Source organism: Symphalangus syndactylus, chromosome 1 (genome assembly GCF_028878055.3).
Source record: "Symphalangus syndactylus isolate Jambi chromosome 1, NHGRI_mSymSyn1-v2.1_pri, whole genome shotgun sequence".
NCBI lineage: Eukaryota > Metazoa > Chordata > Mammalia > Primates > Hylobatidae > Symphalangus > Symphalangus syndactylus.
In genome coordinates this window covers 87,115,033-87,137,172 of record NC_072423.2, presented here as the reverse complement: position 1 = coordinate 87,137,172, position 22,140 = coordinate 87,115,033, and the positions used below count along the sequence as shown (strand labels likewise).

Below are 22,140 nucleotides of genomic sequence, written 5' to 3'. Positions count from 1 at the left end.
ATAGGTGAAAATACCTCAAAGGCCATTCAGTCTAAGCACAATCCATTACGTTTTACCCATAAAGTATCTGGAAGACCAAAGAAGCAGCTTATTCAAAATCACAAGGTTAGCTAAGGACACCTAGATTTAGAAATCATATTCTGAGATTAATAATGAAGGACTTCTACATATAGGTCATGACTACTTTTAAAACAATTTCATCAAAAAGAACAATTCAATACCACCTATGAAGTATTACAACATTTAATAATAGAAACATCTATTTTTTCCTTAACCCAACTGTACCGAGTTGGACTTTGAACCCACTCCATAACCTCCTGTCCTCAACAAAGCTCCTTTCTTCTTCATGATGAAAGGATGGTATGCCCACAACCTCCGATACTGTGGATTTTACTCATTGGATAAATGATGTCAATTTGATAACAATAGCTTACCATTATGAATAAGGCATAATAGCCTATCTTATTGAATACTACTGCTCCCGTCCCCTAAACATCTAGTCTTAAAACAAAAAACACTGTCAGAGATGACAGCAAAAATGTCCCTCCACAGAAATAAACACATCATGAACAAAAACTGTCAGAATCAACTTTGTGGAAACTCTTGACAATAGTTAAAGGTTATAAAAGCCAAGGGAGCACTGAATCAAGAAAAAGGTAAGTAAAGACATTTAAGGAAATCTGTCAAATCACTTGATGAATATAAGCAAAAGGACCAGAACCTTTAGAGACCACAGAGACCGAAGTAGGAGCTAAACATTAGGTACTCATGGACATAAAGATGGCAACAACAGAAACTGGAGATTATTGGGGGGAGGTCAAAAAACTACCGGGTACTATGCTTAGTACCTGCGTGATGGGATCATTTGTATCCTAAATTTCATATCATACAATATGCCCCAGTAGCAAACCTGCACATGTACCCCCGAATCTAAAATAAAAGTTGTACAAAAAAAATGTTTAAAGAACTAAAGAAAATCAGAGCTAAAGAAAATCACTGACAAAGTACTAAAGGAAATCAGAAAAAATATGTCTCAACAAATACAGAATATCAATAAAAAGATAACTATAAAAAGGAACCAAGAGAGGCTGGGTACAGTGGCTTGCACCTGTAATCCCAGCACTCTGGGAGACCAAGGTGGGCGGATCACCTGAGGTCAGGGGTTTGAAACCAGCCTAGCCAACGTGGCAAAACCCCATCTCTACTAAAAATACAAGAATTAGCTGGGCTGCTTGTAGCAGTGCATCCCTGTATTCCCAACTACTTGGGAGGCTGAGGTAGGAGAATCACTTGAACCCAGGAGGTGGAGGTTGCAGTGAGCCGAGATAACACCATTGCACTCCAGCATAGGCGACAAGAGCGAAACTCCATCTCAAAAAAAAAAAAAAAAAAAAAGGAACTAAGGGAAAAAAATTCTGGAGCTGGGAAGTATAATAACTGAAATAAAAAATTCACCACAGACTTGAAAAAGAAGAATCAGTGAACTTTAAGCTAGGCCAACAGAGATGATCTAGTATAAAGAATGTAAAGAAAAAAAGAATAAAGAAAAATAAAGCCTAAGAGATCGTTTAGACAACAATTAAGCATGCCAACAGATGCATAATAAGATTTGCAGAAGGAGAGGAGAAAATGAACAGAAAGAACATTTGAAAAACTATTGGGGAATAAAGTCTGTACAAACAAGAACTTTACCTAACTCCTAGTAGGATAAATGAAAGAGATCCCCACCCAGACACATTATACAATTGGTAGAAAGACAAATACAAAGAATCATAAAAACAGCAAGAAGTGACTCATCAGCAATAAGGAATGCTCAACAAGATTAACAGCCTCTCATCAGAACCCATGGAAGTCAGAAGGCAGTGTGATAACAAAGTGATGAAAGAAAAAAAAAATCGTCAAGCAAGAATTCTACAGCTGCCCAAACTATTCTTTAAAAACGAAGATGAAATTAAGACATTACCAGAAAATCAAAAACAGATTATCACTAGCAGATCTGCCCTATAAAAAATGCTGTGAGGAATCCTCTAAGATGAAATTAAAGGACACTAGAGAGCACTGAAAGCCATAAATTAAAACACTGGCAAAGATAATTACAAAGGCAAAAATATGATATTGTACTTTTGATTTGTAACTCCTTTTTCTCCCCACATGATTTGAAAGACAAATGTATAAAATAGCAATTATAAATTTATGTTAATGGGCATTTGACATCAAAACATACACTTTGCAACAATAACATAACTGGTGAGGCACAGAACAGTACAGAGCAGAGATATGTTTACTACTGAAGCTAAACTGGCATTAAACTAGATAAAGTTTAAAGTACTAAATGCAATCCCCAGGTAACCACTAAGAAAATAAAAATACACAGAAAATGAAAAGAGAAAATGGTACACTGCCATATATCTGCAACACAAAGAAGGAAATAAAAAGAAAATGAAGATCAAAATAAAAGATATTAAGACAGGTAGAAAATACAAAGCAAAATGGCAGGCCATTCTTATCTGTAATTTAAATATATATAAACTGTGGAATTAAAAGGTACATATTAGCAGAATGGATTAACAAAAAATACAACCAATCTACAGTTTGTCTACAAGAAACTCACGTTAGACCTGGGTGTCCAATATTTTGGCTTCCCTGGGCCACACTGGAAGAAGATGACATGTCTTGGGCCACACATAAAATACACTAATGATAGCTGATGAGATAAAAAAATTTTAAAAAGAGATCATAATGTGTTAAGAAAGTTTACGATTTTGTGTTGAGACACATTCAAAGCTGTCCTGAGCTGCCTTCAGACTGCGGGCCACAGTGGACAAGTTTGCTTCAGGTCCAAAGACACAAACAGGTTCAATGTAAAAGAATGGATTAAGATATTACATGTGAATAGTAAGCAAGAGAGAGCTGAAATAATGTATTAGTCTACCAGGGCTGCTCTACCAAATCACAACAAACTGGGATGTCTTAAAACAACAGAAATCGACCGGGCGCGGTGGCTCACGCTTGTAATCCCAGCACTTTGGGAGGCCGAGGTGGGCGGATCACGAGGTCAGGAGATCGAGACCACGGTGAAACCCCGTCTCTACTAAAAATACAAAAAATTAGCCGGGCGTGGTGGCGGGCGCCTGTAGTCCCAGCTACTCGGAGAGGCTGAGGCAGGAGAATGGCGTGAACCTGGGAGGCGGAGCTTGCAGTGAGCGGAGATTGCGCCACTGCACTCCAGCCTGGGCGACAGAGCGAGACTCCGTCTCAAAAAAAAAAAAAACAAAAAAACCCAGAAATCTATTCTCCCATACTTCTGGAGGATAAAAGTCCAAAATCAACACAATAACTGACCACATTCCCTCTGAGACTCTGAGAAGAATCATTCCTTGCCTCTTCCCAGCTTTTGGTGGTGGTCAACAACTTGGCTTATAGCTGCTAACTTCAATTCTATCTCCATCATCACATGGTATTTCCTTCTGTCCCATGTATGATATCCTTATTCTTTTAAGGACATCAGTCATAGTGGATTAGGGCCCATTCTAATACAGAATAACTCCATCATAACTTGATTACATCTGCAAAGATCCTATTTCCAAATAAGTTCATATTCACAGGTATTAAGGGCTAGGACCTCAACACATTTTTGGAGGGATAAAATTCAACCCGTAGTAGTCTGCACCTTCTGGTTCCCTAAAATTTATGTCCTTCCAATGTGCAAAATACATTCACCTAATCTTAACCTCCCAGAGTCTTAACCCATTCCAGTATCAAGTCTAAATCCAAACAATACCTAAAAATCATCAACTCAACTCAAAAGGGATCAAATCTCATCATCTAGATCAGTTATGAATGAGACTGGGGGTATGGTCCACTCTAGAGCAAAATTCTTCTCCATCTGTGGAGCTGATTCCAAAAAACAATGGTGGGACAGTTATAGATTAGACATCTCCATATCAAAAGGAAGAAAACAGAAGGGGGGGGAAAAAGGGTCAGGGGTCCCAGGTTAGTCCAAAACCCAGCGAAAAGCATGAGACTTTAAGGCCTAAGAATACACCTTTGTGGATAATGGTTTGTACTCTGAGCTCACCGGGGAAATAGCCCTGCCATCGTGGCCCCAAGAAGTCTAATACACCCAGGACCCAGCATTTGCGGCTCTACCCTCAGCATCATTCTTCTTTAATTCCATTCTGCCTCTGTCCCATTCAGGCCAGCCTGGCAGTGTTTCTGCTGTCACAACATTCTCAAAAACTTTGTCAGTCTTTCATGAAATTCAGAGGGTCGAAGCCACCAAATGAGGGTCCTCCACAGATCTTTCCTGAAAAATTGCATGTCTATTCTGGGAACTGCTGAGATGGCTGATTCGATCTACAAGTTATATACCAAGTCTCTTTAGAGAATAGCTGTCCAGTCATAGCCTTGGTCCTGTACCACAATACACTATCTGGACAGACTAAAAAATTTCCAAATTATCAAGTGCTGGCTCCTTTTTGCTAAACAATTCATTCCTCAATTTATATCTTTCCTCTCACATATTAGTATATAAGCGAGAAGAAACAAGGCTATAGCTTCTACACGTTGCCTGTAAATCTACTCAGCTAAATACCGAAGTTCATTGCTTACCCAATGATAGAACACAATTCAGTCAAGTTCTCTGCAACTTTATAACAAGGATCACCTTTTCTCCACCGTCCAGTAACATGTTCATCATTTCCTTCTAAGGCCTCATCAGACTGCCTTTAACACTCATATATCTGTTGACCATCTCTTCAAGGCAATCTAGGCTGTTTTTTCTTTCCTTTACTTTTTTTTTTTTTTTTTGAGACAGAGTTTCACTCTTGTTGCCCAGGCTGGAGTGCAATGGTGCAATCTTGGCTTACCGCAACCATAGCCTCCTAGGTTCAAGCGATTCTCCTGCCTCAGCCTCCCTAGTATAGCTGGGATTAGAGGCATGCGCCACACCTCAAAATACTCAAAGCCAATATCCATTACCCAATCCCAAAGCTATGCCAACATTTTTAGGTACTTTTTTATAGCCCACTTCCAATACCAAAATGTGTTAGTTTCCTAGGGCTGCCATAACAAATTACCACAAAAGCCTATTTACTACAAAGACCCTATTTCTCAATGTTCCATTCACAGGTACCTGAGTTAAGACTTCAACATCTTTTGAGGAAAGCAATTCAACTCGTAAAGGTGGCCCTACTAGTATCAGGCAAAATGCACTTCAACAATTGTTACAAAACACAAAGAACATTATACATTAATGAGAGGGTCAATCAATCTAGAAAATATAATAAACATAAACCTATACATAGCTAACATAGGCACTCTCTCCCTCTCCCCCCATCTCTCTCTCGAGATAGATCAACGCATAACATATATAGCAAAGATTTACAGAATTGAAGAGAAACAGGTAATATCACAATCACAAAAATGGAGACATCAGTACCCCACTTTCAATAACAGAACCAAACACCAGTCAGAAGTTTGATAATGAAATACAGAACTCAAGCAAAATTAAAAAATTAGACATATTAGACAAAATTAGACATAATATTAAAAAACAGACATTGGGCGGGGCACAGTGGCTCACACCTATAATTCCAACACTTTGGGAGGCTGAGGCAGGCAGATCACCTGAGGTCAGGAGTTCGAGACCAGCCTGGCCAACATGGCGAAACCCTGTCTCTACTAAGAATACAAAAATTAGCCGGGCATGGTGGCGTGTGCCTGTAGTTCCAGCTACTCAAGGGGGCTGAGGCAGGAGAATTGCTTGAACCCAGGAGGCAGAGGTTGCATTGAGCCAAGATCACACCACTGCACTCCAGCCTGGGCGATAGAGCGAGACTCCAACTTGGGGCGGGGGGGGGAAATCACAGACATTGAAAAGTCTCAATAAATTTCAAATGGCTGCAGTCATATAAAGTAGGTTCTCTGGCCACAATGGAATGAAACTAGAAATCAGTATCAGAAGGAAAACTAGAAAACTCACAAATACGTGAAAATTAACACACCGTTAAACCAATGGATCAAAGAATAAATCACAAAGAAAATTACAAAATACTTAGCGACGACTGAAAATGAAAACAAAATATCCCAAAACCTAGGGGATGCAGTGAAAGCAGTTCTCAGAGTAAAATTTCTAGATATAAATGCCTACATTAAAATAAAAAAAAAAATCACATGCCTGAATCAATAACCTAATATCATACCCATAAGAGCCAGGAAAAAAGGAGCAGAGTAAACCCAAAGCTCGCAGAATAAAGTAAATTAAGTTGGTTCTTTGACAAGATAACAAAATCAACAAACTTTTGGTTAATAAGAGAAGACTCAAATTACTAAAACCAGAAATGAAAATGGGACACTACCACTAAAATAAACATAGGAAAACACAATGAACAATTGTATGCCAACAAATAACATAGATGAAATCAACAACTTCTTAGTCACACACAAATTACCAAAAACAATTCAACAAGAAATGGAAAAGATGAACATACCTTTAACAAGTAGACAACTGAGTCAGTAAACAAAAAGCTCCCAACAAAAAGGCCAGAAGCCTCTAGATGGTTTCACTGTTGGATTCTACCACACATTTAAAGAATTAACTCCAGTCTTTCTCAAACTCTTTTAACAAATAGAAGATGGAACACTTCCCAACTCATCCTTATAAACACAGCATTATTCTCACACCAAAGCCAGACAAAGACACCACAAAAAACCATAAGCCAATATCCCTTGCAAACCAAATACAGCATCATATTAAGAAGATTAAACACTATAATCAATTGAGACAGGTCCCAGGATTATGAGGGTGGTTCAACATAAAAAAAATACGTAATCTGCCACATTAATAAAGAGAGGGAAAAACACACCATCATCTCAATTGATGTAGAAAAAGAACCTGACAAAATTAAACTTTCATGATAAGAACACACAAAAAACTGGGATAGCCCATTTGCATGTGGATATCCATTTGTCTTAGCACCATTTCTTGAAGAGACTGCTTTCCCCTACTGAATGGTCTTAGCCACCTTCTTAAAAATCAGTTGACCATAGATATATAGATTTATATCTGGACCTTTAATTCAGTTAGTTGATTTAATTATTATTAGTCTTATGCCAGTAATACACTGTATTGATTACTGAAGCCTTGTAGTAAGTGTTGAAATTGAGAAGAAAAAAGTGCATCTTTAACTCTGTTTGTTTTCAAGATGGCTGTAAGAACACCTTCAAAAACCCCAGAGCTCACATCATATGCAGTGGCAAAAGACAAAGTTCTCCTGCTAAGGTCAGGAACAAGACAAGGATGCCCTCATTCTTCACTTTCATTCAACACTGTACTGGAAGTTCTAGCCAAGCAATTACTCAAGAAAAAAAAAAGAGGCACCCAAAGTGAAAACGAAGAAGTAAAACTGTATCTCTATTTGCAGGTGAAAAGACCTTACATATAGAAAATTCTAAAGAATTTTCACAAAAGAAAACTGTTAAAGGTCATATACAAATTCAAAGTGCCAGAATATAATAACAACACATAACATTCATTGTTTTAAGCATATTAGCAATGAACAAAAAGGAAATTGAGAAAATGATTACCTTTATTCAAAGTGCTAGAATATATGACCAACACATAACATTCATTGTTTTAAGTATATTAGCAATGAACAAAAAGGAAATTAAGAAAATGATTACCTTTACAATAGAATAAAAAGGAATAAAATATTGAAAAATTGTTAAGATGACAATACTCTGAAAACAAACCCACAGATTAAATGTAATTCTTATCAAAACCCCAGCTTCCTTTTTGGTAGAAATTGACAACACAATCCTAAAGTTCACAGGAAAATGCAAGAGATCTACACTAGTTACAGCCATCTTGAAAACAAACAGAGTTAAAGATGCACTTTTTTCTTCTCAATTTCAACACTTACTACAAAGCTTCAGTAATCAATACAATGTATTACTGGCATAAGACTAATAATAATTAAATCAACTAACTGAATTAAAGGTCCAGATATAAATCTATACATCTATGGTCAACTGATTTTTAAGAAGGTGGCTAAGACCATTCAGTAGGGGAAAGCAGTCTCTTCAAGAAATGGTGCTAAGACAAATGGATATCCACATGCAAAAAATGATGTTGTACTCCTACCTTACACCTTATATAAAAATTAACTCAAAATGGATCAAAGACCTTAACACAGGAGCTAGCACTAAAAAATGCATAGAAGTGAAGACAACCCCACAGAATGGGAGAATATATTTGCAAGTCATATATCTGGTAAAAGTCTAATATCCAAAATATATAAAGTCTTTGGATTTTAACAAAAAGAGAAACAACCCAATTAAAACATGGGCAAAGAACCTGAACAGATTATTTCTCCGGAGATATACAAATGGCCAAAAAAGTACTTGAAAAAATACGGAACATCAGTCATTAACGAAATGCAAATCAAAATCACATGAGATTACCATTTCCCACATACTACAATGGCTACTAAAAATAATAAAAAAAGAAAATAAGAAGTGTTGGTGAGAATGCAGAGAAATTAGAACCATTGTTTATTGCTAGTGGACATGTAAAATGAGGCAGCTAATGAGGAAAACAGTGTTATGGAAAAACCTAAGAAAACAGTGTTAAGAAAAATGTTAAGAAAAACTTAGACACAGAATTACCATATGATCCAGCAATTCCACTTCTAGATACATACAACAAAAATTGAAAACAGCTATTCAAAGAAATACTTATTACTTATGAATATTCATAGAAGCACAATTCTCAGTACCCAAATTGTGGAAACAACCCAAATATCCATTAACCAGTGAATGGATAAACACAACGTCATATATACATACAACGAAAATTTTTATCCAGCCATAAAAAGGAATGAAGTCTTAACATGTTACAATGTGAACCTTAAAAATACGCTATATGATAGATGCTAGAAACAAAAGTCACATATTGTGTGATTCCAATTACATATAATGTCCAGAATACGTAAATCCATAGAGACAAAGCAGATTAATGTTTGTTGCAGCTGAACAGGAGGGAAGGGGGAATAACTGCTTTTAATGGGTACAGGGGTCTCCTTTGTTGGTGGTGATGAAAACGTTTGGAATTAGATAGAAGTGATGGTTGTACAACACTGTAAATGTACTAAATGTCATTGAATTGTATGCTTTCAAGTATTTTTTACTACTTTTTTGTTGTGTGAATTTCACCTCAACACACACACACACACACACACACGTGCACAAAAGTACTGCCAGGTTTCTGGAATAGAAATTGACGACTGAAGGACAATCCATACATTAGCATAAATAATCATCAACAGACAGGAAACAAGCCAAGTTTCTTCGTGTGGTACTTCAAAGACAATTTCCAGTTGTTTCTTATAATAGCAGTTAACCTTAAGGAGGTTCCTTGATACATAAATAATAAGAGAAAAAAGCCATACTAGCTTGGGTAAAGGAAGACAACATGCTAGTCACTGCATGAGCAACATGCAGGCACAGTGAATATAACTACCCTTGGGTTAATTAACCCTTGAACAACAAAGCTTTGAACTGCATGGATCCACTCATAACGCAGGTTTTTTAAAATATATAAGAAAATTTTTTGGAGATTTGTGACAATTTGAAAAAACTTGCAGACAAACTCTGTAGCCTAGAAATATTGAAAAATTAAGGTATGTCATGAATGCATAAACTACAGATACTACTCTGTTTGATGACATCACTGTAAAATATACACAAATATAAAAAGTTAAAATTCAACACAACTTACACTCACAAAGTCTTAAACTATATATGGCATCATCCAAAGTCCAGAGAAATGTAAAGAAACATAAAGATGTTCTATTGAATAACTGCATAAAATTAACTCTGTACATAATAATTTCATAGCTGTCTCCTGTTGCTATTGCAGCGAGCTCAGCTGTTTCAACTATCTGCTTAAAATGTCGTGAGGATAATCATCACCACCTGAGTGAATTTACTGTCACAGTAAAAGTGGTATCTCTCAGTTCTAACTCATTTTTCACTATGTTTAGAGCAATACCTGAAACCTTGACTAACACTATGGGACCCATAAGAGTTGCCACTAGTGATACTGGAAGTGCTTCCAAGAAGCAGAGAAAAGTTATGGTATTACAAGAAAAAGTTGAATTGCTTGATAAGCATAGAAGGCTGAGGTGTGTAGCTGCAGTTGCTCATCATTTTAAGATAAATGAATCCAACATAAAAAGTACTGAAGAAAAGGAAATTTGTGAAGCCATTGCTGCACCTACAGTAGCAGGTGCAAAAGTCTTGCAGTTTTTGCAAAATACTTTTATCTCACATTCAAGATGCAGCTTTTACGTGGGTACAGAATTGCTATAAGAAAGGCATACCTACAGACTCTAAGTCATTATATGACAACTTAAAGCAAAAGAAAGGTGAAGAATTTAATGTCAGCAAAGAATGGTTTGATAATTTCAGAAAGAGATTTGGCTTTAAAAATGTCAAGATAATAGGAGAAACAGCTTCTACTGACCAAGAGGCAGCAGACAAGTTCCCAGGCACTGTTGAGAAAACAGTTGAGGAAGGATATCTGCCTAAGTTTTTAATGCAAACTACCCCAGTCCAGAAAAAAATGCCACAAAAGACATTTATTAGTAAGGAGGAGAAGTAAGCAACAAGATTTAAAGCAGGAAAGGATAGGCTAACTCCACTGTTTTGCGTAAAAGCAGTTAGGTTTATGATCAGGGCTGCCCTTTATCTATAAAGCTACCAACTCCTGAGCCTTGAAGAGAAAAACCAACAATCTTTTGGTTGTACAACAAAAAGGTCAGGAAAACAAGAACTAATTTTCTAGATTGGTTCCATTGATGCTTTGCCCCTGAAGTGAGGAAGTACCTTGCCAGTTAGGGACTGCCTTTTACGGTTCTTTTGATATTGGACAATGCCCCTGGCTACTTCATAAGTTTAACATCAAAGGTGTTGAAGTGGTCTACTTGCCCCCCAAACACAATGTCTCTAACTCACCTTCCCAATTAGGGGGTCATAAGAATCTTTAAGTCTCATTACACAATATTCTATGGAAAAGAACTGTTAACTCCATGTAAGAAAATCCCAATAGAGAGAACATTATGAAAGTCAGGAAGGATTACACCACTGAAGATGCCATCGTTATAGAAAATTCCTGCTGGAGAAAACTGTGTCCAGATGTTGTGCATGACTTCACAGGATTTATGGCAGACCCAGTCAAGGAAATCATGAAAGAGATTGTGAATATGGCAAAAAAAAAGAAAAAAGAAAAAAAGGTGGTGGTGGAGTGGTGATGGTGAAGAGTTTAAAAATAAGCATCTTGAATAAAGTCAAGTGCAAACAGACACCACACAAGAGGAATTAACAAGATGACATGATGAAGATGAGTGCTTTTGAACAGGTGCCAGATGATGAGAAAGACAACATATAAGAAGCAATGCCAGAAAACAAACTAACATTAAAAACTTAGAAATTCTGGCAGAAAGGTTCCAATTATTCAAGACTGCTTTTGACTTCCTTTTATGACAGGAACCCTTCTATGATATCTGCCCTGAAACTAAAGCAAATGGTTAAAGTGTAAAAACAATTGTAGAGAAACGAAAAAGCAAAAAAGAAGTCAGGCAGAAATTGTATTTCTGTAAAGTTACGCGAAATGTTCCTGCCACTCCTTCTACCTCTGTCACCCCCTGAGATAAGAGTAACGACTCTTCTTCTTCCTCCTCCTTAGCCTACTCAATGTGAAGAAGAGGACGAAGACCTTATAATGATCCACTTACACTTAATGAATAGTAAATATATTCTCTTCCTTATGGTTTTTTAAATAACATTTTTTCTCCAGATTATTTTACTGTAATAATACAGGATATAATACACAAATAAAATATGCATTAGTTGACTTTATGTTATTGATAAAGCTTCTGGTCAATGGTAGGCTATTAGTAAAGTTTCTGGGAGGTTAGATGCAGGTTTTTGTGAGGGGGAGGTGGTGCCCCTAATCCTACCATGTTGTTCAAGGGCCAAAATTCTTGAAAGAAGGTATGAAGTAAGAGTGGTTTATACTATGAATTGAGACAGTAAGAGATTAATGCTAGGCCAGGCGTGCTGGCTCAAGCCCATACCCAGCACTTTGGGAGGCGGAGGTGGGTAGGTCACTTGAGGTCAGGAGTTCCAGACCAGCCTCACCAACATGGTGAAACCCTGTCTCTACTAAAAATACAAAAATTAGCCAGGCCCGTGGTGGCGCACGCCAGTCCCAGCTACTCAGGAGGTCAAGACAAGAGAACTGCTTGAACCCAGGAGGCAGACGTTGCAATGAGTTGAGATCGCACCACTGCATTCCAGCCTGGGCAACAGAGTACGACCCCGTCTCAAAACCAAAAAAAAAAAAAAAAAAAAAGAGAGAGATTGATACTACTGGCAGGAATGTTTTCTTCTAATTCTTCTAGATAGCAGACAATGAAATATGATTTATCTCAATCCTACAGCCAGAGATAACTATTATAACAAGTCAAACCATCAAATTCCAAAAGATGAGAGCCACTTGGTCATGATAAAATACTTTAAGTTAAAAGGGCCATTCTAACATAATCAATGCTATTATTTTATTGTAGGGTGAAACAGGGTGTGGTTAGTTGATAAGCTGGGAAGATACTAAAGGTAAAGGTCTTCAAATATCTCTTTAAGTATTTAAATTTCTTCTGGGCAATTAATAAATCTTAAGTATTAACTAACTGCCAGGTAATATATATTTTTTTCATTTCTCAAAAATCAGTTATAACCCTATCAAGTATTTATTATTCTTAACTTCATAGATGAAGAAACCAAGTAACTGACTTTCCCAAGTGCACGTATTAAAAGCTGCGGAGGGAACTGAACACGGGTATATCTAAGTCCAAAGTCTATATTCTTTCTACTATACCACACCTAACCATATAAACGAGAAACAGAAAGCGCCAGTGCAAGGGCTCAATCCAGATTTGGCTCATTTCCACCCAGCCTTGGATTCAAGTGCCAAAAGAGGGCCCCATTTATATAACATACCAACCTGAAACACCTGTAAGAATTATTCCATGAGTGAATTTTAACCTAAAGCCACATGCTGTATTTCCTTATCTTTCAAAACAGAACTAGAGAAATTTTATTGTGATTAAAAACCGGAAAATAAGTGAGATTTTAAAATTGTATTTAAGAAATTAAGAATGTTTACATTCCAAAATGGTTTACTCATTTTTAAATCAACACTGTGTATTAATGCCTAGATTTTTCTTTCTTATTCTAGTCATCTCTGTTTACTCCATCTACACATGTTTTTTCCTGGCTTACTGATTTCAAAGCAGACATCAGCCACTGGTGCACTGACAGAAAGGATAAAAAATATTAGGCTTTCACAGAATTTCTGCAGATATTAAAAGTTTGGAGCAAAACAAAAATAGAATCAAAGTAATGTCATCAACGTTCAAAGTATAGGCATTAGGTGAATTAGTTCTGCTTCTTAAAAACATTAAGACTTTGCTCAGACATAAGTTTGAGAAGGTGAAAGGATGGTTTCTCTGAAAGCACAGCTCTTAAAACTAGTGCTCATTAACTTAATGATCTCTATGGCTAAGACTTAGCTCAACATTTAAGCTTAAATAAATATGGTGAACTCTGAAGAATAAGTGGTAGCTAGCTGATAAAGAAGGGGCAGGAAAAACAAGAGTACATGTATATGTCTTGAGAATTAAAAGAAAGAAGATAAATATGACTGGAGCAGAGAAAACATGACAAAGCCCATCATTTATCATGCCGAGGAGGCATGAAAAAGTCCAACAAAGTCCTTCCAGGATTTTGGATCTTATCCTAATAGCCACAGACAGAGTTTAAACAGAACGGTGACATGATCAGATTTGCATTTTTAATGTTCATGTTGGTTGCAGGCTAGACAATGAGCTAGGTAGGGGCAAGAGTAGATGCTAGGTGACCAGCTAAAAACTTACTGCAATAGGCCAGGCAACAGATAATAATGGCTTTAAAGAGGGTAATACCACTGAATATGGAAAGAATTAGAGATATAATACTTAGGAAACAGACGAGACAGGACTAGAGAATGACTTAACAGGCATAGAGGGAGATGCCAAGGATTTGGGATTCTAGATTTCTGACTTGAACAATTGGACTGATGATGAAAACAAAGAAAAAGATCAGGGATTTTTGTTTCTTGAAGAGACACTAGAGAGAATATGTGTTCTGCTTTGACCAAGTCTGAGATTACTGCTGAGTAAAACATCAACAGGCCTAAAGTTCAAAGGACAGGGTGGGCTACAAACATAAAATTGGGAATTGTCAGCACATAAAAACAAACTATTATCGTCTAGATTTAGCCTGGTTCATATAAAATGGATCATTTTCAATATTTATGAAATGTGTTGTTTTTGGCTATCCCTAACATCTGGCTTATTCATTGATTTCTCTCTTCCAGCAGCAGTTTTGCATTACAAAATATATTAAAAACAACTACAGTACAATCTTGTTCTGTTCATACCGCTTCTTCTGGGGCATGAAAGACATATCTACAAGTATAGCACTAACATTGAGGACACGTTTAAGAAAAGGAAAGAGCAGAGAAAAATATTTGTGTATAAATTTATTGTAGCCTAAGTATACAGTTTTGATAAAGGGACCCATGCAGTTGCATCACCTGCTGGTGCTCTCTGAGCATCTGGTGGCTGCTGGGGACAGATGGATAAACTTAATAAGAGTTTCATTCAAAACAATAGAACAGATCAACTCACCAACTTAGCAACTGTGAAATATGTAATGCATTATTATTCACTGTGGTCACCATGCAGTGTGATATACTTTGGATGTTTGTCCTCTTCAAATCTCATGTTGAAATGTGATCCCCAATACTGGATGTGGGAGGTGTTTGTGTAATGGGGGTGGATCCCTCATGAATGGCTTGGTGCCATCCCTGTGGTAATAGGTGAGTTCTCTATTGCTTCATGTGAGACCTGGTTGTTTAAAAGAGCCCAGCCCCTCCTCCCCTCTCACTCTTGCTCTGTGACACACCTGCTCCACCTCCACCTTCCACCACGAGCGAAAGCTTCCGGGGGCCTCACCAGAAGTCTAGCTGATGCTGGTGCCATGCTTGTACAGCCTACAGAACCATGAGTCAGATAAAACTCTTTTCTTTACAAATCATTCAGTCTCACATATTCCTTTCTAGCAACTCAAAAGGGACTAATACACAGTGCAATAGATCACTAAAACCCACTCTCCCAATTTAACTGAAAGTCTGTATGTATCTTTTCATCTCCATCTCCCCTTTCCTCATTCCACCTCCTAACCCCCCAGCCTTCAGTAACTATATTTCTATGAGACAGTTATTTAGATTACACACATAAGCGAGATCATACAGTGTTATCTTTCTGTGCTTGGCTCATTTTACTTAGCATAATGTCCTCTGGTTCCACCCATGTTGTCAAAAATGACAGAATTTCCTTCATTTTAAAGATCATATGTTTGATACCTTAGAAAATTCTGGTCAAAGTAATGATATAATGAAATTAGCTGGTTGCTCCTAACTAGAAAACATAAAGTGGATAAAGAAAAGGATGTACAGACCGGACACGGTAGATCATGCCTATAATCCCAGCATTTTGGGAGGCTGAGGCAGGGAGATCATCTGAGGTCAGGAGTTTGAGACTAGCCTGGCCAACATGGTGAAACTCCGTCTCTACTTAAAAAATACAAAAAATTAGGCAGGTGTGGTGGCACGCACCTGTAATCCCAGCTAATCAGGAGGCTGAGGCAGGAGAATCGCTTGAACCCAGGAGGCAGAGGCTGCAGTGAGCCGAGATCACGTCACTGCACTCCAGCCTGGGCAAGAGTGCAATTCCATCTCAAAAAAAAAAAAACAGTGCTCAGGGGTTAAAATTCCCAGCTCAAGCACCACAAAAATGACCTCAAAGTTTCTGTGTCTTTCCTGAAAACAATACTTACCTACTATAGCTGCAAAACTGAGATTGCTGAAAACCAAACCCAGGCTGACCTGGCTACAGCCACTGCTAATTGCCCAATGTGCCAGCAGTGGAGACCAACACCGAGTTCCTGATATGGCACCATTCCCTGGGGTGATCAGCCAGCTCACCTGGTGCAAGGTTCGCTACATTGGACCACTTCCATCATGGAAGTGGCAGTGCTTTGTTCTTACTGGAATAGACTCTAGATACAAATTTGTCTTGCCTGCATGCAATGCTTCCTATATACAAACACAAATTGTATGTCTGAGTCCATTTATACAAAACGTCCAGAAAAAAGCAAATCTATACAGATAGAAAGTAGATTAATGGTTGCCTAGGGTTGGGGGTGAGAATACGGATTAACTATAAATAGGCATGAAAGACATCATCAGGGTGAAGAAAAAGTTCTAAAACTGTATTGTGATAGGTGTGCAACTCATAAAATGTACCAAGATCCCTAAATTGTACATATGAAATGGGTGAATTTTATGATATATAAATCATATCCCAATAACACTATATTTCAAAAATATACATCACAGTACTAGTCATAAAGACTAATAACTGAAAACTGCCCAAACATCCATCAACAGTAAAACAGTTAAACTGTGGTTATATTCCCACAATGGGACACTATACACCAACTAAAATAAACGATCTATGACAAACACAGCACTTGTCACAAATGATGAGCAAAATAAGCCAGACACAAAAGAGTGCCTACTGTATTATTTCACTTATGTAAAATTCAAAAATTGGCAAAACTAATTTCGGCTATTTAAAGTCAAAATGGTGGTTACACTTGGGGGCGGTTGACTTGAGGGAGCGTAAGGGAGTTTCCAAAACAATTATGTTTTATTTCTTCAGTTGTGTAAGTGGTTACATAATTGGGCTCACCCTGGGTCTGCCCACTTATAATATAAAGAAGGGGGAGGAGAAACAAGAGTACATGTATATGTCTTATAATATGTGCATTTCTGTATACGTATGGTACATTTTAATAGAATTTCTCTAAAAATCACCTGTAATCTCAGGAAAAAAAACCCAGAAATATCAAATGCCCTTCAGTTAGGTAATGGTTAAATAATAGAATATAAATGTATAGTAGCCATGACTGGATATCCACAAAGCATCTAGGCACCTCTTCTTTCTTAAAGAATCAATCCCACTCTTAAACACAGTGGGAATCCCGATTAAGCTAACGGCATCAAAAAATATGAAATACTCGGGGATAAATGGGATAAAAAATTTGAAAGACCTATACACTGAAAAGTACAAAACATTGCTGAGTAAAATTAAAAACCTAAGTAAATGGAGCAGTATATCTTGTTTATAGGGTTGTAAATACTAATATAAATTTTATTTTGATTTTATGATTTCAATTTTCTATTTTTTGTTGCTAATATACAGAAATACAATTGATTGATTATACTGTGGGGGTGGTTTCAAGGCACCTTGCAGTTACTGCCTTCAGGATTTTGGAACACTGTGCTGCAACCACCATAATATAAAACAAGTCTGAACTGAATGACCAATGAGGAGGGGGGAACGGCCCAACCAGTAAATAATAAATTGCTGTGTTTTAAGCCACTGAATTTTTAGATGGTTTTGTTATGAAGCTAAAGAAGCCTCTGCCCGGATAGCATTAAATTATTCTGGCTGGTTTTAATTCAGAGGAATTTCTTCTTTTTTGAACTTAACAGTCAGGGGGCAATTCCTTTTTGTCACAGATTCTCATCCACTAAGGCTCATTTCAAAATGAGGATATAGAGACAAGTCTCATGTAGAGACAAGTCTCTCTTAAAGGTTTTGGATTTGTACTGGCTGAATATGGGTTTCCCCACTAAGGATTTTAAGTTTCCTCTGCTTCAGTTTTCTTCTATCAGGGCATTCTGCTTTAACTCTCAAGTGGTCTTGGCAGGAAAAGGGATCTCAATGTAAAATAATATATATAGCAGAATAAACTTATAACTGTGTCAAAGATGGCAATAAGTTGAACTGTAATAGGCAAATTATTATAAAGTTAAGACTCATTTACCTGATAGGTAATCCCATAACTGATATAAGCTGATGAACAAGCCTTTTAAGCCTGCATCACAATTCACATATTATAAGTGACATGTATCTTTATTTGTAGGAAATTAATAATGGAAAAAAAGAACCAAAGGAGGTTTGGATGTCTGAACTAGCAATACGGAATAAAGGATCTGGGCCATACCCAACATAGAACAAGATGTCTGAGTAAATTATTCTCATACTAACAGAAATAATACAGTTACTGCTACCTTAAAAGATTAGGAAGGAAGGACAAACAAAAATGCCTATCTACTGTATTTAGCCTTTGAGGCTTGAACATTATATTGTCAGAAACTTGACTTTCTGAAACCTAACTGAACTACTCTGTATTTCTATCATTAGCTGCACTTTGTTTTCCATAAATAATTAAAGTTTGCTTTGAAATATTAGCCAATCTCAGTAGTACTAAGAGAAGCCAGGGAAAGAGGCTTTTGTTGTTGTTGTTGTTTTTAACTTACATTTAAATTTAGAACAGTATCATTTAATTGGTAAAGGGGAATATTTCAGTTAAAACTAACAGGCCGGGTGTAGTGGCTCATGCCTATAAATTCCAGCACTTTGGGAGGCCGAGGCAAGAGGACTGCCTAGCCAGACCAGGCTAGGCAACACAGTGAGACCTGTCTCTATAAAAAAATCAAAAACAATTAGCTGGAAATGGCGGCACACTTCTGTAGTCCCAGCTACTTCGGAGGCTGAGGCAGGAGGATGGCTTGAGCCCAGGAGATTAACACTGCAGTGGGCCATGATCACACCACTGCACTCCAGCCTGGGCAATAAAATGAGACCCTGTCTCAAAAACAAATAACAACAAAAAAACCTTAAAAGCCTATCTGAGTGTTAAGACTGGGCTTATACACGCCCTTTCTCACCTACAGATTTTCCTTCCAGAACTCTTCTTCCATTCAAAACCTACAAGATTTTATTTTGACTAGGAAAACTAGGTCATTAGGAAGGAGATTCAAAATCTTTCAAGAAAGAATTGTGAAGACAATGTTCTCAGTATCTTCTCAATTCTTCCTTTTGTACACAAACGCAAATGGTAAGAATTACAAAAGTTAGATTTTCTCACTGGAATGGGAAAAAAAAGCATAAAAATGTGTCTTCTGTATTTTTAGAAATAATAAAAATATTCTTTAAATATACTAGAAAGAAAGAAAAACCAACAAAAAAGTATACTATAAAAGAGACACATCTGTAAAGGAAGTAAAAACAGTTAATGTTATGTTGAGGTTGCAAGTTGACAAGAGGCCATGATGAATGGGATACAAAAGACTGATTTGAGAGGATAAGATAATCAAAGATATTTCAATACATGAAAAATAAAACTGTTGAAATCTATGAAAACTGTTAATAACAAATTAATTCTAATATTAAAAAATGGTGCACAGAGGCATAAGCTATAAATTAGACTGCATCAATATAAGAAAAAAACTGAAGATGTCATCCAGACAGGAGGAAAAATAATCAAAATAAACTAATAACTTTAGTAATAATTACAGATAGTATGCTGATTATGATAAACTAGATAAGGTAAATACTTAACAGTTAAGCTCCAAATAATCTAAGTAAATGCTGATATCTGTTATGAGTTTATTTGATGACTGACTTCTTTTTTCCTGACTACACAAGTCAGAGACTCACAGTAATCACTGTCAAACATCACTATTTCATAAGAGCAACTGAAAAGAGTAAAATGATTTTGAATAAAAGGTTGAGATCCAGAGTTTTATACAATCCAATTTTCAAGCATGCAGTGTTTCCAAGTATGTTTTCTGTAAACTCCAGTTTTACGAAATGTTCTTTAAAAAGGGGGTCTTATAATTCAAATAGGTTAGGTAATCGCTGCAAAATTTTGGTATTTACACTGCACATTACTCAAAAATCAAAGTTTCTGAAAAGTTCTGCAATAAATAACCTAACATTAATTAATAACTGGAGCACTGCCCACATCTACTGGATTCTACAGTATTTATTATCATTCCATTAAACACTTAAAACATACTTTAATAAACATTAAGGTATTCCGGTCTCCATTTTTATGTTTTATCTTGAGAAGCAGTTTTAACTATTATTCCTCACTGAGGACATTAACAGATGGGAGAAAAAAAAATCAGGCTTCATTACATGTCTAGTCAGAGGTTAGAAAGTGAAGTAAGTTAAAATGAACACTGGGATAACTAAAAATTACATGTAGGTAGACCATTCTTTTACTTTATAATCAAAGTAAAACACTGGTTCAAAACAGAGAAACAATGAAAACATAAAGCCAAGTTAAAAAGGAACTAGATCTCCATCCCTTAAGATTTCTGCTAACACTCTTGGAAACTCCACAGTGATGAAGATAATCCTCTGCCAGCGGTAAACTAAGCTTTCAAGTTTGAAATATTTTTTCCTTTTTAACTTCTGTGTGGAACGTTCCTTGTCCAAATTAACTACCTGCATATTCAGGTGTAATCTCAAATGTCACCTCACCAAAAGGTCTTCCCTTATCATTTCATCTAAACTCAGCTTTCCCAACTCCAACTACATCAAACATTATTACACTGTTTTGACTTCTTCATTTATTTGATTACCAGTAGAATCCAGTGCCTAGAATAGCGCCGGACACATAGTGGATGCTCAACAATTACTTGTTGAATGAGTTAACACTATTTTAGCATAGTAGCTTTCCATTTGTTTTATATACCAATCACGGTTAAAAAAGGGTAGCAAAAACAGGAACTAATACTCATGTTTATTATTTCAGTTGGAAAAAAATGAATGTAGCACTTTGCAACTTAATTTTAAAAACATGGAAAGTTGCCTACTCTGTGTGTGCAATATTGTTTATGTGTATGTCAAAGGTTCTTCCCTTCAACTCAAAGAAGGCATACAATTTCTAGATGGTTTGAGTAGATAAGAGTAAAAACAATCCTGAAGACATCTTTTCAGCATTAATACAACAGAAGGCCAGTCTTACCTCTAAATAATAAAACCTGTTTAAAGTTTTGAAAAACCCTTAACTTCTGAAATGAACATGAGTTATTTCAGTTAAAATTTAGCAAACTGAACATGAGGACTATTCCAGAGTAACAGAATAACTGAGAAGTTAAATGACCAGAAGAAAAGTAATTAAGGTGAATTCTAAATATGAAACACAACTGGAAAAAGTGACTACCCGAGCCTTCATTTCTTTATTCATTCATCTTGTATGAATGTTACAGTTCTTATATACCTATCTACTGTTCATAGAGTTGAACAGCTACCTTAATAGGTAAACTAATAGAGATGAAGATTGGCATTTGAGAATATCTAGATCCAGGGCCTTTAAACAGTAAAGTGGGATTGCTCTTCGGATCAAATTATCCAGAATGCAGTTTTAATCTCTCCACAGCTGCACAACCACAAAACATGCCAATAAGTCAACTTCTAGTTTAAGACATCTACACTCGAGGCAGGCGGATCACTTGAGGCCAGGAGCTCAAAACCAGCCTGGCTAAACCCTGTCTCTACTTAACAAACAAACAAAAGACATTTACCCAAAGGTCATCTACTTTTCTTTCCAAAAAGGGCTCCAAATTTCCACCTTTCTTCAAGTTCGCCTCAAGGCAACTCACAGTGATTTCTTTGGACCGTAAGGCAATTTCAGCTCTGACAAAAGCAGGTTGCTTTTTGTTTTAATCAGAATGCTCTAGACTTGTTACCTGTCTCTACATTTTCTCTAGATCATAAAATCTGCAAATTGATCTCTGAATAAGAAATGTAAGCCCTTCCATTTTTGGCAGACATAACCTATTTTCTAAGTAACAACAACAGGAACAAAAAACTTGCTAGACAAAATAATCATGCAAAGGTTTCTACATAAAAAAAAAAAGCCAGGTATGAAAAACCTCTGCCTGGTATACTATGAAATATTAGATTCAGATTCCAAAATTCAGAGAAATAAGAAACCTCAGCATTGAAACCTAATTATTTACAAAGCAGCCACCACCAATTCAAGTTATTGGTTCTTAAATTACACTATCATTCTTCCATATGGCACAAAATCCAGGCTTTAAACTTGCCT

The 22,140-nt window shown here is 36.7% G+C and overlaps 1 protein-coding gene across 2 annotated transcripts in view; it reads right to left on the bottom strand.

Annotated features, from left to right (window-relative positions):
• ZFP91 (ZFP91 zinc finger protein, atypical E3 ubiquitin ligase) overlaps positions 1-22,140 on the bottom strand; it is a 42,851-nt gene that overhangs the window by 13,973 nt on the left and 6,738 nt on the right. The gene's annotated exons all lie outside the window — the stretch shown is intronic.